A 19257-nucleotide genomic window follows, 5' to 3' on the forward strand; every position below is an offset into this window, starting at 1 on the left:
TTGGAGCTGGCTGGCACTGGCTCCACTGGACAGCAGAAGTGTCAAACAACCTCACAGATGCCACCACTCCCAGTACCAAAACCTGACCAAGCAAACTCCATAAAAATATGTGGCCCTTCTAATCTCAGAGGGCACATACCAGATAGGTCATCCTGCAAACACCTAGACATTGTCCTCTGCTGTTGAGATCATAATTTTATTTTCCTGATAGCAATTTAGTTGCTTGAATTAGCTCATTTCTGCCAAAGGTAGACCATGGTGTTCAAATGAGGGGAGGAAAGTTGATCATTACAGTTAATTTATTTTATCTGTATGAAGATAAAATTATAGTGGGAGGTGTGTGAATGTTAACTGCCTTCTAGCTTCACCAAGGAAGACTACTATTGACTAATATTGATTAAGTGGGATGAAATCCTTTTTTTATTTTTCTCTGAAGAGGAAAGCAAATTGATTCATTCATTAAATAACACATTGAGAAGAGGCCTGCTCCCAAACCATAAACTGCTTGGATATTGACACTTCCCACTTCTTTCTGTGTTTGTCTCCTTTTGGTGGAACTACTTTCCCAAAGAGAAGCACTAATAGGGAGAATTTTAGAAACCCTCCCATGATATTTATAAAACAAGCAGGCTATGTTGGGCTCTTTGTCACAATCAGCTGTTCAGTGCCCTAATTAGACTTTGTAAACCCATTCTCCTGGTGCAAGAAAAGTCACAGGGTTATTTGCACTGTGGTCCCAGGAAAGACAATCAGCTAAGACGCTGACACACTAATTAGCAACTGCTCATTCAGGCTTATTGGTTTGAGAGGAAGAGTCATTAAAGTCAATTTAAACAAACCTTTAAGACCACATTGTTTTGCGGGTTTTTTGTTTCTAGGTAGTCAGCCCTTGTAATCCTCTGAGGTCTTCATCTCTATTACATTAAATTTCAGTCTTCTGAAACTGGTCCCTTAACTCTGAGCAAATTTGAGTGTGTGCCCTTGGTGCCTTACTGATGATTCTGGTGTGGGAGCCCACAAGAAGCAGATTGGGCAGAATGAGTTCAAAATAATATTTTCCCAGCTTCCTCGTTTATCTGAGGATGTTCCAGCTCAAAGCTACCTCATATGTATACAGTAGCAACCTGTAGATGTAATTGCTGAGAGAAGACTCTTTTGCCCTTCCAAAATGATGTTTCTGATGCAACCACATTAATATTGTCAGGATTAACCCCAAATTACTGTTCCTACATCCCAGAATGTGATGCTTTTATTCTAGTATTTTTTTTTCCAGGAATTATTTTAGGATGGGCTGAACATTTCAAAATATTGTGATTTATTTTGGAATAAAGTGTTCACTGAGAAGACAATGCCATGCAATTTCTGTGCATTAACAATCCTATTTATTTTTAATTTAAGGAGATATTGCATTAGGAGAGAACCTTTCCATGTCATCCCTTATATTTTAAGTTAACTTCGAGGTTATTCCTTGACAGTTCAGCATGAAGAAGTACCTGTTTCTGCAGCTGAAAATAATGTGTGAACAGTTATATTAGAAAACTGTTAACAGAAGGCTGTGGGACACACTTTGGGCTGAAAGTGTAAGGACATCTTTAGTGGGTGAAGTGCAGGAATGCTCAGGGAAGTGAATACACTGAAAATTCATATTCTACTCCAGACTGTCACTAACACCTTATTAATTCCAGGAGGACTGAGCTTGCATGGCTGTACAACGCGGATTTGAGGTAAGGCCTTCTGGATGCTTTGTTCACTTCTGTGTGCTTTGTTCAAAGGAAAGTACTTTGTACAGGAGTTTGTTCACTCCTGCATGAAGATGGATTAAAAAACCTCACAGAACAATGTACCTTTTGCTTGCAATTAAGTTAAGATGTTGATAAACATATAGCTTTTTTTCCCCCCTATCAAATGCATCAGTTCTGGGCCTGTCACTATAAGAAAGACACTGAGGGGCTGGAGCAAGTCCAGAGAAGGGCCTCAGAGCTGGAGAAAGGTCTGGAGCACATGTCCTGTGAGGAGCAGCTGAGACACCTGGAGTTGTTTAGCCTGGAGAAAAGCAGGCTCAGGAGGGACCTTATTTCTCTCTACAATTGCCTGAAAGGAAGTGAAAGACAGGTGGGGGTCAGTCTCTTCTCCCAGGTAACAAGTGGTAAGAGGAAATGGCCCTAGGATGTGCCTGGAAAGGTTCAGATTGGAAATTGTGATAGCATTCTTCACTGCAAGGGTTGTTAAATGTTAGAATAGGCTGCCCAGGGGAGTGGTGGAGTCACCATCCCTGGTGGTATTTAAAAGGCATGTAGATTTAGCATTTAGGGACATGGGGGTTGGCAAGGGTTAATGGCTGGGCTCTGCAATCGATTCTATGATTCTGAGTACCAGAGACTTGCAAGAATATGGAATTGTAGGAAGCATACTGAGACATTATAGTGTCTTTCCATATTTGCTTTTGTCTGTCTCATGGTAATATCCACAGACCTCTTACTGTTATAGAGATTCTTAGAAAAGGGTATGATTCTCAGTAGGGATAATGGAAGTGATGGTGACAGGACAAATTACAAAGGTAAAAGAAAACCCTGCACAGGAAGACTGTGTTACTGAATTAGGCATATTATCTATTATCATTTAAATAACTATATTTTATCCAATCATAATGTGGCCAAAACCAGGCTAACTTGAAAGTAAAGTATGATGACACACAGAAAATGTGGTTTTATGATGTCTTCTCTGTGACCTGAGTGAGTTTTGCTAACTCCAGATGATTCCTAATGGATGCAGAAATAACCCTAAAAGAAGTAAAAACTGAGTCTTTTTCTCACTGCATTCCCTCACAACCACATTGTACCTGTGTTTCTATAAGTGATCAGTGAGTTTTACTATCCACCAAGAGACAGTTGATTTTTTTTTGGTTTTGGAGAGTAAACGTTCAATGTATACCTGAGGCCAGCAGAAAAAGAGAAAAGGACAAAGAATGGCACCCAAAATTCCCTTTTGTTTCTCAAAACATGGGTCTGAATGAACATAATTTGCAGCTTAGCCTGCACCCAAGTGGTTTGGCTTAGGGATTTCTCCCACCAAGAAGCATGCAAGATCATAATTAATTCCTTTTAAATTCTTCTCAAAACACATTTCCTCAAGAAAAATGGATGGATTACCCTTCAGGACCTCCAGCATCTGTTTTGCTTTAAATATTGATTTTAAACTTTCTTTTCAATCCTTCTTCCTACCACACCAAAGGAGATTTTTTCTGCTCACCTCTTGTATACATCCTCAGAGTTCTGAGACATGCTGTGTCTCCCATCAAACCTGCTGGGCAATAACCAGCACAAAGCAGTCCTCAGACCCTAGTGGGATTCAGAGCACCACAAAACTCAGTTACTGCTGTAACTGGCTGCTAGACCCTTCTCTGAAGGCTGGGAGTTAGTTTTTTGCATTGGAAGTGCACAGGCTCTGTGTGCTTGGCTGTCCATCTCCATTCTTGTGAGTTGGCATTTGTCTGGTGAGTGGGTTGGCCTCAGAATTGATGACTCATTTCAGTGATTTCTTAGAATCTTTACATTTAAATGCCTTTTTTTTTTTTTTTTTCTCCACTATGGCTCAGTAAGTCCTATCACTTTCCCTGCTAGAGCCAACCATCAGAATTGCCCTTGGCATTCTCTTTCCTCTGCTCCACAGGTGTGGGAATGTGGGCAAAGCCAGGCAGGGGCAAACCTGATAATAGAGATGGGCACCCAAGAAACGTGGGTGGAATTAAGGCAGCTGCCCCAAAACATTGACCCTGAACCTCTGCTGATCGTCACCTTCACTCCTCAGGCCTGTACCTCCTGGGATGTCTCAAACACGTGGGTCTCCTCTTGCTTGCACATTCACCATTCTATCAGTTCCTGTGCAAACTGTGGTTATGGCTGCTACTTTCCCCCTAAACATAACAGGAAAATTAGAAGCCTCCACCTCTTCCATCTTGTATATCCCCCTGGGTCAGAATGCTTACCCAGAAGTGACAAAATCAGGCCAGTTATCTTCTCCACCTGAGACCACCCATACTTGAATATTATTTCTGTCATTCTGTAGTTAGATCTGCCATTGGTGAGAAGGGCAAACCGCTTCCCAAGCCTTGCTTGGAAACCCTCTTCTGTGTTTTTTGCACTGAAACCTGATGATCTGAACTATCATAAACTCATTCTGGCTATTGGGTGAAGTTATCACAAATTAATTGGTCAAATTGAGCCAACCAACCTCCAGATTGGACAATAGCTTTACTCTGTTCTGTGCATCCTGGATATCTTGTAGGACTGTGGCATAGGTGGAACACATGCCTCTCCTCCTTCCCCAGCTGTTTTCTTTTTGAGAATATTATAATTTCTCTGCCTCATTCACTATCCCTTATCCCTGCATTTTCTCAGCAATAATTTCTGGGATTTGATGTGGGTTTTTTTCCTGGTTTTGTATGTTTGGTTTTTTGTTTGGGTTTTATGTTGTTTATCCTCACTTGAAAAGTTTTCTTTTTTTCAGTAGACCAGAGTGAGGACTTTTAGCCATTCTTATGAAAGGGAAATGGAGTGAAAAAAGTGAAGAGTTTTTCTCACACACCTTTAATAATGAAATGTCAGCAAGGAACTCTGGATGCAAAAAACATTAAATAAAAGGATCACTTTCAAAGGCACAAAACATGGCCTATTGAAGGCTTTACCTAAGTACTTATCCATAAAAAGATATAATCTTCTTTGCTCTGAAAGATCATAGCCTTCCTCTGTAAAAGAAGGGCCTGGCCCAAGGTGTGTTGCTGTGACAAACAATAAAGGTGGAAATGAGTGATTATTTTAACAGCCTCTCCCAATACAATCTGAATCTACCTCTGGCTTTCTACTTTCATTTCATGAGAGAAATACTTCAATGCTGTGTCTGTGAGTGAAAGGCTTATGTTTCAGAAAGTACATCACTGCTGCCAGCAGAAATAATAAAGGTGACAGGCTTTCCCATATGAAGACACACTTCTGTCATGTTTTTATAATCATTGCTTTATTTAAAATGGAAAAATCCTCCTCCTCCCACTCAGCAAGTCTGCAGGACCAGATGCTTGTATTAAAAGCTGCATTACTCATTTAGGCTTTTTTCCTCATTTCTTCTAACATGAAACCTACAGGACTATGAATTTAGAAAAACAAGATGCTGTAGTAAATTAAAGAAAAGCCCTTTTATACTTCTCATTAAAAACCACATTGGACCCCTGCATTTGGCAGTCCATTCTGAGCCCAGGAAGAGGGGGACTCCTGCATGGGGCCACACAGCCATGGGAAAGCAGCTTCTTAGGCTGAAGCTGGGATACAGGAGTCCGTTTGTGATGGACCCCTAATGTCACTGTGCCTAATTTTCCATGCTGGTTTTCCTGTCCTGGTACACATGGGAGAGGTTCCTCTAGGCAGAAGTACAGCAATCCTGCCCTTGCCCTGCATGCCCTTTCCTGATCATCAGAGGCAACCTCTGCTCTGTTTCCTCTTCTGCTTCTCCTAGAGCAGACTCAAAGCCAGCTGTACTGGTGGAGGCATTGCCATGGCTTCAGGGAGTTTAGGTCTGCCTCTGCACAGCTGGAAGTAGAATTCCCTGCCATGACTTTTATTACTGTTGTTGTTACGAGACACAGGTTATTTGGTTTATTTTTCTGACAGAGCTCTGCTGAAGTGGCAAAGGTCTGCCATTCAGTCCTAATTTATGTGGTCAACACATGCCCTTGCTGCATGACCTAGTACTTTTTAGCCTTTCTGTCATTACTTCTTTATTTTCTTGTTAGGCCCAGGGTGGAGGGGTAATCAAATATTCTCTTGTGATGGAAGCTGTTCCTGCTGGAAGGTGAACTTCTTTCTTAGGAGAAGAAGGAGGGTTTTGCTGATCATTGAAAAATTGGTTGGGAGGGGGATTTTTAATGAGAGCAAGGTGCTCCCCACTGCCATTCCACGAAGTTTTATGTGTGTCTGTGTATGAGAGAGTCTGAGACCAGCTCCCTTCTCTGTGCAGGTGCAACTGAGAGCAGCAGCAGGTCAGCTCAGATTTTACCTTGTCTGAAATAGGCTCTGCCACAGCATTAACAAGGTGGAACGAGTTTTGACCTCTCTCGTGTCTCCTTCAGCATCACCCACTGCTCACAGACTGCAGAGAAGCCAGGAGAAAAGCCAGAGTTGTTCAGAGGCAGGTATGGAAGAGCTGGGCTTTCCTGTAAATTTCTGTTCCTACCCACCCTTGGACTAAAATAATTTACAGGGAGATGCATGATTTTGTACATTGACCTATCCTCTCCATGAAGTATTTTCCAGAAATCAGTTCTGATTTAAAAATACAAAGAACTTTTTATATTAAGTGCTAAAGAAATACTTTATTACTGCTGACATACAGGTAATTTAAGCCATTTGGAATGTACAACATGTATGTAATAAAAACACCGCTGGTTACAAGAAATGTCTCCTGTTCCCCACAAACCCTCCCCCATACTTGAGATGACAACGTGGTGGTTTCAAAAGCATGTCTCTGTCTTTTCCTATCATGAGAATACCTGAAACCAGAAGTTTTTCCTTGCAATGAACAAGTCAGAGTGGTTCTTGGCTGCCTTCATTTCCTACTAATACATAAATAGGCCCAAGTCCAGAAGGTTTATCTGCGCTTAGAATCCTGTGTCTTCATCAGTTCCACTGTGTTTTAAAGCCATCAACATTTCTACTTTGTTTTGTGCAAAATGGCCTAATATTTTACTCAGCTGGCACTTGCTGGGATACAGCTCTATTTCTGATATTTAGACTGCTCTGTGATATAACCTTCAAAGCAAATAGGAAAAAAAGGTTACTTCCTTGACCAGGAGATACAAGCAGTATGAAATAAATAGGACAAGTTAACCAGGTTTTGATTTGCTAATCTATAAGGACAGAAAATCTATGTGTCTGTCTGCCTATCTATCCAGTCATCTCACTCACCTAGTTCTCACACATTTGGATTTTACTTTGTAAAACCAAGCCCAGATGAGTGTTACAAAATTAAATATTAGGAAATAAATATAAGGAACTTAAATGAAGGGAATGCTTCACAGTTTGAACTGGAAAAAAAAGGCAGATGAAAAACTGTAAGGTTAAGTGCAAAAAAGGCATCTAAAATAATTTCAAAGGGGATGTTTTAAAATTGCCATGACAGAAGCCTTTCAACTGTGTGCTGAAGAAACAGCAAAGTTACTAATGATGCTCCTGATACTTCTGCTCCTGCAGTCTAGTGTTCTGCCTTCAACTTCAAAGGGAATAATGCTCACTCCTTCTGTTGGCAATATAAAGTTCTCTTCAAGCTCAGTCTACAAAACAACAGGTAGCTATGCTCTTTCATGTGTACCAGAAGATATGCAAAGGAATACTTCCCACTGAGATGAACTCAGCTCAAAGTCCTGTGCCCAGGCCGTGGAAGGCTCTTTTCTGGATCTCTGTGCAGCTGCTGTTACAAAGCAGCTCATTAGAGCACGCTGGTGTGCTCCCAGCAAGGCAGCTCCTTAGCTGATGTGAGTGGCTGAATCCCCCTGGCATCACTGGAGATTCATCCATTTATCCCAGCACAGGAGTTGAGCTAACAAATTCATTCCTCTCCAAGGTGGGTCTAGTGTCGCCATCATATTTTCTGAAAAATCTCTTTGCCCAGGGTTTCTTCCCTGGGAAGCTGAGAAGCCTCAGAGAAAAAGGAAACAATAATTATCTGATTTGCTTCTCCTGTGTTTTGCTGCTTTGGAATGTGGTTGGAGATGGTTTATCCAACATGTGAATTGTTTTGAAATAATGACCAATCACGGTCAGGCTGTGTTGGAAGTCTGGAAGGAGCCACGAGTTTTCATTATTATCTTTTAGCCTTTTGTCTCTATCCTTTCTGTATTCTTTAGTATAGCTTAGTATAGTATTCTTTTATATAATATAGTATCATAAAATAATAAATTAGTCTTCTAAGAACATGGAGTCAGATTCATCATTCCTCCCTTTGACAGGGGTCTCAGACAATACCACAGGTCTAAGGTGTCTGGTTGAATCAAATCTGCACCAACCTTAAGCTCCCTCATCATAGCACTCATGGAGGTGAAAATATTAATGCATTTCCCAGCTATTTGGTACATAGAGTCTGAGGGCTGGGAAACAGCAAGAGTGGCAGTGTAATGTAGGTATCAACATCAGGCCTGAACTCAAAGCTGGCTCAGGGGTGCTGAGTCTGTGCCTGCCTTCAACTGCTTGGTGACCCCCGGGTTGTGGCGGCCTCTGTGAGAGCATTTGGCCACCAGGTAATGGTGCTGCATGCCTATTTTGTACTTGAAAGACCATATTTATGCAATCAATGGAGATGAAGTAAGGAGTGAAATTTGTGAAAAAATTTTTTGCCAAATTTCTGTTATTCCACGAGCAAAATTACTGTAAAATTACAGTATTTTTGGAAAATTGTCTCCCACTCAAAAAACCTCTGAATATTTTTTCTTTGCAGTTCTGTGAGAGATGTTTTCATGGAAACTTTCAAAGCAGATAGTCACGTTTTCTGGCTGTATTTTTATTCCACATTGGCAATTATTGATCACATGGTCTAGCCTACAATTCTCTGATTCTCTTGCATTAAGGACAGAAGGTGGAAACCATGCTGACTTTGTTTTCCATGAGAGTATTTTATATTGTGAATCTTTCTGCTGGATAAATAGGTGGTAATTAACCCATCCATCTTTAATAGTTGAAGCAAAAGTGGGACATGACTGCTGTGATTCACAATTAACTGTAAATTTCCTTTCCATTATCAAGCACACCATGCTAGGTGAGGATTTGATGTGTCAAATTTATAACATATACCTTTCTTTGGTCTAGAGACACCTGCATTTTCCCATCTACATGCATGTGTTCTGCCCATTCCCATATTTTTAGCACCCACCTTGCCCTGATCTGGCAAAGCTGCCTCCCCCTGAGAGTGCTTTCAGTGCCCTCTTTCTTCTTTGTCTGCCAGGTTCCTTGCACTGAGTACCATGAGTAACTTTTCACTGAGTACCAAGGGTAACTTATCACTGAGCATGAGTGAGCACCTCTCATGACACGCAGAGGAGTAATTGCAGCACCAGGATTTGTTGCAGTGCCAAGAGAGGAGAGAAAAATCTTCATTTTCAGACAGTTATAGATATCAAAGGATGCACAGACAGGTGCAGAGGAAGCAGATGTAACATCAGATGCCTACCTTTCTGTGAAAATGTCCCAGAAATGCCAAAAACTGTAGGGTGTAGGCACACATTGCAAAGAAACCCTTGGTTACATATGACTATGAATAACAAACTGCTTGGGACTATGGTTCCTGTTGAGTTCAGAGGCTGGAAAGTGCAGCTTCTTTGCTAAATTGCTGCTAGAGAAGATCTTTCAGGTCTCCAGCAGGGGTTCCATGCAAAGCAAGAGGCATTTCAGCTTGATCTTGTGTGACAACATGGCTGTGGCAGCTGAGAGATGCAGGTATGAACTGCTTCCCTGGGATGCTCCAGTCTTTCACATCTCTGCTAGAAACAGTGATCCACTGTATATTTGTTTATGGCTCTGAGCATATTGAACACAAACCACTGTGTACACATACTAAAACACACAGGAATGAACCTGGACGCCTTGGCACATTATTGGTGCATGCTGACAGTGGGAAGTTTGGAGACCTTTTTCTCTTTTTCTTCAGATATAATAAAGGTTGAATACAACCTCCATCAGCTGGGAATGAAAAAGGTCTACAACAGCAGAACTAATAGCCCAGGACACTCAGGTGGGAGATAGGAAACCTATATCCAAACTTGTGGTCAGGCAGAATAGGGGTCCTACATATTCACTGATGGTTTAGACTATCAGGTTACTGCTGAGCATCTCCTATTTCCAAAGAGAAATTTTCCTGTTCCTTATGGTAATGCCAAGACACACCCACACCCACATAAGAATGCAACATGCACATACACACAGATCTGATGGCATTAAAGATGACATAAAATGTGGAAGAAAAGCATTTGGCGTCTGTCAATCACTCAGCATCCTTCATTCGAACAGTAACATCAGATTTCGTAAAAAGCAGGCTGTTGACTATGCAGAATGGAGGCTATAGGATCTTCCTTGTCCTAAATCCATGCCAGCAAGGAAGAGTTTGCTCACAGTCATAGAACAATGAATACACAGGATGATGAAACTAAAGGTGGTACTTCTTTTCATGCTCTTGGTCTTCAGAATCCAAATGCATGGTTTACATACTAAAAAAATCCTTTCACATCCAACTGATGTGACTAATTTCCTATCATACTTAATATTTTATTGTACACTAGATTTTCTTGGAATAGATGTATATTTAATCCCCTCTTTTGCAGAGCTTGAATTTTTACTTTCCTCCCTTTTCATCCTTGCAAGAATGTCATTGACTGTTTCTGACTTCTCTCCATCCCACTTCATAGATAAAAGGACCAATTTTTGGAGAGAGTGTTCTGCCTAGGAAATATTTTTTTGTGTCAATAAATTACTTGTTCCTTCTCAAAGAACATTTCTATATCTCTTACTGACCTCTTGCTCCTGGTATGCTTGAAACATTTATTGGTTTTTTCACCATTCCCCCACTCTGTGATCTCTAGGATTTTCCACTTGATTTCTCATGTGCTTTCTTCATTTTACTCTTACCATCTTTGTAGTCTGTGGCCAGACATTTCTGCTGTTGTGGCCAGCAGATGAGGTCACCAGCTACATGTCTGTGTTTGGCAGAATTGTTATCTGTGTCTCTATTTTTGCTATAGTAATATCAGTCAGAGACCAGAGCTCCAAAGCATTGTCATAACTTCATCTCCAGTCCTTGCCCTGAACAGGGGAGGGGATGAATAGGCAAAGGGTGGCACCTTATGCACAATATTTAACTTTGCTTTTCTTTTCTTTACTGGAGTGACAGCCTAAGCATGAAGGATAGTCAGATAAATATTTATCAACTTGATTCTTATCTGAAACAAAACATATGCTTATGTATTCATTAACAGGAGCACAGTAATATAAATAGCATGATGGCACACACATACTAGACATCCAGCTCAGGAAGTGCTTGATTTCATGTATTTATGGGAAAATACTATTGGATTTTTTGGCAAATATGGCATATCTTAAATCCTAACAGTACTTTTATGTAAAGCTGCAAAACTAGAAACTCTGTGTTAGCCACTCTGAAGGACAGTCAGTACAAATATTCACACAAGGAGGAAGCTTCAGGAAGAAGAAAATGCATGTAACTACATCAGATATTTGAAATGAGAAGTCTGACATTTTCTCACTTGGCCTACAGTAAAGAGAATCTAATAGTAATTTTGCAGAAGTGCCTCAAATCACAAAGTATTTTTGTTGCTGATAGTTTCAGTAGTATTATATTTGTTGTAAGCAATTCATTAGCACTGCCTTTTCTTATCTGATCATAAATTTTCTGACAATGAAATAGCTGAATGTTACTTTTGCAAAAGGAAAAAAAGAAGAGAATTGATCAAAGTTTATCAAAGTGTTAAGGTAAAGAGATACAAAAAAGCTCTGGTTTAATACCAGGAAATGACATACATTTTGCTTGTTTTAGTGTTCCTCTCTGGAATGCTTCGACATTGCTTTGGCATAACAGCCAAACATTGCCAAAGCCAACAAGACTGGCAAGAACAATGTCCATATTTAGGGGACTTTGTGGAAAATACAGGAAGGTTTGAAAACCCTGATAAAACCCAGAGGCCAGCACCCACTCCTTAGTTTTTCTGCCAGGATCCTGGGAGACTCCATTCATTCCAGTGATATTTTTCAAGTCCAGAGGAGACAACAAAGCCAAGTTCACCCTCTAAGAGACTCAGCCCTGTGTGTGCTGCTGCTGTTGTCTGGCAGAACACGTTCACCAGCAGGTTTTTCACACTGAAAAAATCCCACTGTGTTTCCTATTCCCTACACTGCAGTCTTAGTTAGAGAACAGCAGGATTGCACAGCCACCCACTTACCCTGCTCCTCTGCGTCCTGGGAAGTCAAGGTGCCCTGTACCATTTGAAAGGTAACTGGAACCTGACCTGAGGGAAAATGGTAAAAAATTGAGTTTAACCACTATGTGAAATCATGCAAAAATTATAAAAAATACTACTTGTCTGCCTATAATTTTAATGAAATACAAAATGCTGCAATATTTTCACATACTGGAAAATTATTTTCATTTTTTGCAGGTGTTTTTGCTTCAAAAGGGTAAAATACTGTTATTCATGAATTGTGATATAGAAAAAATGTTCTGGGGGATTTTGATTGAGTGATATGCTTGAAGACAGAGGTATGATGAATAATGTTTATAAACAATAGTGTGCTAGGATAAAAATTGCATAAAGAAAACAATAGGTGTTAAACTCCGAGAGGTCACGTGAAGGGTCATAGCTCTTTACAGCTGAGAGCATTTAGGATTTAGAGAGACAGGATATGGATAATAATTTAAAAACACTGCTTATCCTATAAGCATCTCAAAAAACCCCAAACGAGCAGCCTGACTAGCTTAATCTCACCTTCTTTTTCTATAACATCTGAACAAGTTTGTCACTAAAAGTAGTGAGCATTTCTCTGTGGTTTTCTGGTGTATGTTCAACTGAAGGTTTAAAGACCTGTAGCAAGAAGTTATCTGCTCTATATTATAGCAAGGGGGAATAAGAGAAGGAAATTTATCTTGTACAAGAGAAAGGGGAATGGATAACTATATCCCGTTTTTCTAAGGAAACAAGACTTATCCTCCTATGCTGCCTGTGCTCTTTTGTGTCTGTGACCTGGGCATATAACTTTAGAATGTGTTGATTACTTTTAACTTAATGGCAGAGAGGTAGAATTATCAAATATATTGAATTCCAACTATTGCCAGAGACAGAGCATTTGAACTTCCAGTGAGTTATCCCACCATTAATAGACACCAGGAATACAAATCTGTCAGGGGGAGTATGGATGAAAGTTAGAGGCAACCACTCAGTGCAAGCAAGTTCTTTTGGTCCCAGTACTTCTGTAGTGTGACAATTCTTTTCTTAACTTGAAGCAAAAAGATGGCTCAGTCTCAGAATGAAATCCAAAATGGACACAAGCTCACTGGTTAGTGAGCAAACCACCAAGAAGTTTGGAGGCTTATAATTTCCACTAGTACTAGTTGGGTTGGTCTTTTAGGACAATCCATTGTGCTTCCAGGAAATTCTTGGGATGATGATGAGGAAATAGAGAAAGTGAATAGGTCTACAACCAGGCTGAAAGAGGAAGGTGAAAAACAGGATCATGGAAATAGTGGAAATAGCATGAAAGTGTGACATATAGCTGTTTCACTGAGACACACCTGAAGGGAATAAAACAAAGATGATCATACCTAAAGGAGCACCTGTCTGCAGAATAAAATGGATAGCAGTGAAATTTAGGAACTTCCGTTACTCTGCCACACTATATTAAAAAGTTTTTATGCCTACTCTATGTTTTCTTATGAAGAAAGTACTAAAATTGATCCTGAAATGCAGCAGCAAAGATCTTTAAAATTGACAGGTTTTAAATGTGAAATAGCACATCATTTGGGGTTGTTCTAGTAGCTCTCAGATAGGGACCTTCCTGGGCAAAGTTCCTTTCCTCCTCTACACTGATGAGGATTATGTTCTGACAGGTTCTGAATTCAGAGGAGCAAGGGGAGGAGTACCTGACCAGAAAACTTCCACCATCCAAATGGAGCAGCATGGAAGGAAAATTAGGTGGTGACCATTAGAAGAGGAGAAATAGCTCTAGTGCTGGCAGAAAAAGACCTCCCAACTACAGCTCCGTTGATAGGTGCCACTCCTCCGTGGCAGATCACTGAATTTTCAAAGTTTGTCCCAGGCAGACAATAAGAAGAAGACATCCAGCACAGAGGCTGGTGTACCTGGGTACACATAGGAGTTCCAGACAGCAGTACTTCTCTGAAGGATAAGGATAAATTTTCTATGACAATTGTAGGAGAAGCAAATGACAACAGAGCTGAACTATAAATCTTATCAAAGTTACTATCAAAAAAGTGGACAAGATTGATTCGTTTTTGTAAATCAAAGTTGAACTTCACTGCTTTCTTACCCTCAAGAGCTCATTTGTTGCTATGGAGAGCTTCTACACAAATATGACATTGTATGTACAAGTAAGCACCTATCTGACAAAAAAATCTGGGGAAACACAAACAGATTTCACAGGAGGTCAGAAAGAATTGCTAATTTAGGTGAATAATGACAGTTATAAATATGTAGTGCAGCTTTAAAAAAATACAGGGCATGATTTATTAAAATGTGACTGTTGCAGATAATAGATTTGGTTTGCAAGGTAAGGCTGCCATTCATATAACTTTGTATCATTTATCACAACTGCAATAAAACAATGTACAACACAAATAGTGTTTTAAAAAAGAAATGCATCAGCTTTAGCTAAAGTATTAATTACTATTTTATGCCTAGCACCAGAACAATCTGATTATCCATTTTTCAAGACTCAAAGACATGTTTTTAATAAATCATCAAAAAAGCTCTCTCTTAGTTTAGAGAAATAACCCTCTAAGCAGGGAATTATCCAGTGTGTTTCTTCATTTTCCATTACCACAGTGCTCTTTCTGATTTCTATCATGATTAATGTGAGCCAAGATTATTGTTAGCATGAAGTGTTTTCAGCTCTTCCTGGAAGGCAAGTGTGTGGAATATTGTATTTCCATCACCTTATTGTAAAAACTGCAGATAATTCAGGTCTGGAGCCTCAACAGAACAATTACATTTGCAAGAAAAGAATTGCATAAGGTTTTACAAATAAATTGAGTAATAACTGCATGAGAGCTCTTTGTGGAATGTTAATCATTTTCATAGTCATTAATATGATAGATCGATGAAGGGTAAAGGTTTCCTACACAACTTACATTAGTTACTTATGAGTGAGGAACAGTTTAATTTAAAAAGTCTCAGAATATCTCTTTTTAACTAGTAGAATGTAGCAATCCCCTCAATTTTCTGATCATCTGCAGATAGCACATACAGAAATGCAGAGACAAGACTGCATGGAGAGCATATAGATCAGATGTAATCTTTCCACTCAAAATCAAATCATCAAATCATCATTTCTTGCCCTTTAATTTGTTACCAGAAACAACCTGAACAACTCTGCAAAGAATATATTCCTCCAACAGTCAGTCTGCTTGGTAATATTGTAACCAAAATATTGCCTAAACTGGAACTGAGTGACTGACATTTTTTTCATGGTGGGTGTATTCTGCCTATTTTCAAATACTCCTTTGCATATTCTCCGTTTTGTTTTGGAGTTTGAATTCAGTAAATATGATTTCCTGAGCATGGCCTAAGGTCATTATGAGTTTTGGTGAGATGGTCCTGTGTTTTCTAGGCATTTGCTCACACAAGGAGCTGCTGCTGAATCACAGCTTCCCCATTTACATTGCCAAGCAGCCTTTTGCAGACACACACTCTCAGGGTCTCACCTACTGCATCTGGTGAAACAAGTGATGACCAAGGATAGTGGTGGCAATGGGTGACTGTAAGAATAACTGCTCTTGTTGGAAAAAAAATATTTTTAGCCTGATGTTTCAATAGTGGCCAGGAATGGATGCCTAGAAAGAACATAGGCGTATAAGCTGATTCTTCTCCAAGCACCAGGACCCTAAGGTCATGACATTTGCAGAGAACATAAAGTATTTTTAATTAGTTTCCAAAGACTGGAAACAGATTTGAAGAATTTTAGAAGGGCCTTGGGAAGGGGGGAGATGAGGGAATGACAAATGACACGCTGCTGTTCTCAAATGTCAGGTGAGGGGCACTGGAGGTGACCGCTTGACACCCGAGCCACTGGGACTGGCTGCTGGGTTACACACTTGGTATAATTACATGAGTGAGAGACATGGACATCAATTTGGAAAATCTAGTAAATCTCAAAAGGTTTATCCTATCAAAAAGGAATGCCAAATGGCAGGATGTGAATAAATAGGATAACAAAGCCAAGAATGTAGGGAAGTTTATTTCATTTCAGTGAATAATATGAATCAGATCTAGTGAATAAGAATTAATAAAATAATTTGACTTATATCTAAATCTATCCATTCCTCATACTTGTTTGTTTCAAGTATTTTTCACAGTAGTAACACAAAATTGGACCTTATTCTTTAATGAAATCCAGTAAAGTCACAATGGTTCCAATGTGCACAACCTGATCCTGGCAGCCCAATAGTAGAGGAGATGGTAGTAATCAGAAAAAATGTAATGAAGTTCTATAGCACTTTAAAATAGTTCAGATACTGTATATTTTCAAAACTAAAAGAAAAAAGTGATTAATGAAATTAGTTGGAAGTGAAGTGGGATTTTTTCAATACACCTGTCAAAATAATATAATAGTCTGAGTACTGCCAAATATTACTATAAAATAAATATAATAAAGTGACAAAAAATTAATAAAAGTGACAAAATTAATATAAAATAAATATATAAAGTGACAATGAATGACCTGACTTGTTCTCTACTCCATGGCAGCTTTCCCCAAAACTGATTTACACTTGGAGTGTATCTTGCCCCACAAGAGCAGCTGCAGTAATATGCCAAAAGTTATTTTCAATGAACTCAGGTAATTTCCTAATAAATACTCATATTTGTGGTAATGACAATATAACTGCTAATTATTTATTTATTTGAAATTTTACTTTCTTATGTTCCTTCTTTCTAGGACTGGGGAGAAGCAGAGAAGACATTTTGAGCTACAGTATGGAAACAGTAGGCAAAATATATCACATACTGAAATCTTGGAATCAAACATAATGAGGATTGCATATTCAGGCTGCTCTGCACTCTAGATCCGTGTCAGATCTGTCTTACACTGCTGCTTAACTTTTGCCAATCCAATACATATCATTGCTGGAAAATGTTTATTTATGTAGTGCTGAAAGCACTTCCAATTACTTGAGCAGTGTTATCCATCATTGTGACTGCTTGCTTGAAACTTCTGACATTTACATGAGTATCTTTGGGGGAGGGACTTTGTCGTTGTTTTTAGAAATATTTTCTCTGTCTCTAGCACCTTATTAACGTGATTAGGGATTCCTGTACTTCCCCTCTTGCTGCAAAACAGAATTCACAAGTGCTGTGGTGCCTCACATAGGAGTTGATTAGGGATTCTCTTTGAGTTTGCCCAACCTAAAATGCCTAATATAACTAAAAGGGAGGATAAAAATAGGATTTTGAGTCCTCAAAATGAATTAAGAAGAATATGAATATCTGCAGTGGTGATCAGGGACTTGGTTGGTAACAGACAATGTGTGAGCACCAGGATTAACAGAAACAGGGTTTTTTTTCCTAGAATTGGGATAGGTACAATGATACAAAAACTGTCTTGCACCAGAGCAAATATTTCCATGTCAAAAATCAGAAAAAGAAAAAGGAAAAGAAACTGGCATACAATAGCCTTAATACCAATGCAACAGTGTTTAAAAAAAGAAAAAAAAAAAAAAAAAGAAAAAAAAGAGTCCTATTATATAAAACTCTTCTACCTCTAGCATGTGAGTGTTCATCATTTATATCCTTTATTCCTTCTGCCTGGCATAGGGCTCTTCTGCCATGATTTCAGGTCTGCTTACCTTTAATTTATTTAGCTCAAGAGTTAAAAGGTTTTTTTTTCTTTTCCTGCTCACTTCTGAAACTGATTATCTCAGGGAAAAAAATATGTAAAGCATGTTGTTAGATAAACTTACCATGGATTCAAGTATTCAAGATGCAAAATCTTTTTAATTCAGACTGTGCCATCATGGCCTTGGGGCAATCAGGAATTAAACATGGAGCTGCTGGCTCTCTGACATGTTTTCCCTGAGTGTACTATAGATTTCCCCCTTTGGTACATTGTCTCCAGCAGTACTGCTTGTGCCAGGACAGGCTTCTCTTCAGGCTCCTTTCTGTGACCAGCAGCAGACAATGTGAGCTCTGCTCTATTCAACATCCCATGTGGATTTTGTGCCACAGTGCCGACCTTTTTATGATACCCTATTGTGACAATCTTTTTGCTAGTAAAAAATCTTATCACACAGAACTATTTCATCTCCATAATCCCAATGCCTTTTGTATTATCCATGGTGCTGAGGCTATTTCTTGTTAGCCTCAGTCTAAGATAATTCTTTCAAGCTGCTGTGAAGTTGGGTCATTTTACATTTCTTGCTCAAACTTGTCAAATGTTATAACAGTAATAGGTAGCACTTGAATCACATTTACTTCAAACCTTTCTTCCTGCAGCTTCTTCCTTTCAGTGTTTATCAGCCCTCTTAAAAGCATGTCTGATAAAAAAAGCTCTTTACTGGGACAGTATTTCAGTTTAATGAGGATTTTTGCAATTTTATGATCATTTTCTGAAGTCTAGGTAGTGCTTCTTTGCACAATGACTTCAGTAATAGGGCTTCTGAAGTTTTATAGGCAGCATCTCCTCTGACCTATTTGTCTTTATAAACATTTATGCAACTTCTCACAAACAAAAACATTTGCTGGTGTATATTTTCCAGGATGAGAATTTAATTTTTGTGCTACAGCTAGTGTTTCAGAAGAATACACAGCCACTCAGAAGGGCAGGATATGTTTGCTACAGACTGGATTTGAGGGTTTTTTGCCTCAATAAGGGGGAAGAGGCAGCTGCTACTGCCTCCAATGTGCTGTTTAACCTCCTTTCCAGTTGCTAAAGATTTCTCCCACTCCCTACCTTGCCCAGCCTCCCTGTGGCAGAGTCTGGCCTTCTCAAGGTTTCAGTTTTTCAAGGTGGGAGTGCCTTGATTAGTTTGGATCAGCATCGAGCTGCTTCACTTTGTAATTACAAGGAAGGAAACAGTCATAGCTCTAATGAAAGTCATTATTTTCAAGCCTCCAGAATCCTTCTTGTAGTCAATTTAGTTCACTCTCCCTCAGCCACAGGCACTCAGTTTAGTCCTGTCATCTGGCCTGCTCATGAGATGCCCTTTTGTTCACTGGGTGACAGGCAGAGCTTACTGCAGGAAAGGCATCTGCAGAGGTTAGACCTGACTGAATGGTCTAGACCTAACAAAACTGTTAATTACACCAGCTTGGTTATGGGGATTGTTATGAAAAGCAGAGATATCCAGGCCCAGCCTCTGCCCTGGCACAGGGTGGTGAGCAGGCAGAGTGGGCACTCTGCTTACCAGTGCCCTGGGAGGTCAGGAGGGAGGAGAATGTGGGACCCAGCCAGGTTTGGTGTGAGATCCTGCAGGCTGCCTGGCCTG

General features: G+C 39.6%; 1 protein-coding gene across 2 annotated transcripts in view; it reads right to left on the reverse strand.

Annotated features, from left to right (window-relative positions):
- ST6GAL2 (ST6 beta-galactoside alpha-2,6-sialyltransferase 2) overlaps positions 1-19257 on the reverse strand; it is a 170909-nt gene that overhangs the window by 96944 nt on the left and 54708 nt on the right. The window contains exon 2 of one of the 2 annotated variants that reach the window (XM_054271360.1): positions 11987-12052. The exons of the other annotated variant lie outside the window; for it this stretch is intronic. The gene's annotated coding sequence lies outside the window, so the exon portion shown is untranslated. The remainder of the gene's footprint in view (positions 1-11986; positions 12053-19257) is intronic. 2 annotated transcript variants of the gene reach the window in all.

Source organism: Melozone crissalis, unplaced genomic scaffold (genome assembly GCF_028551555.1).
Source record: "Melozone crissalis strain CALT ecotype California unplaced genomic scaffold, PUWL_Pcris_2 ptg000013l_1, whole genome shotgun sequence".
Classification (NCBI taxonomy): domain Eukaryota; kingdom Metazoa; phylum Chordata; class Aves; order Passeriformes; family Passerellidae; genus Melozone; species Melozone crissalis.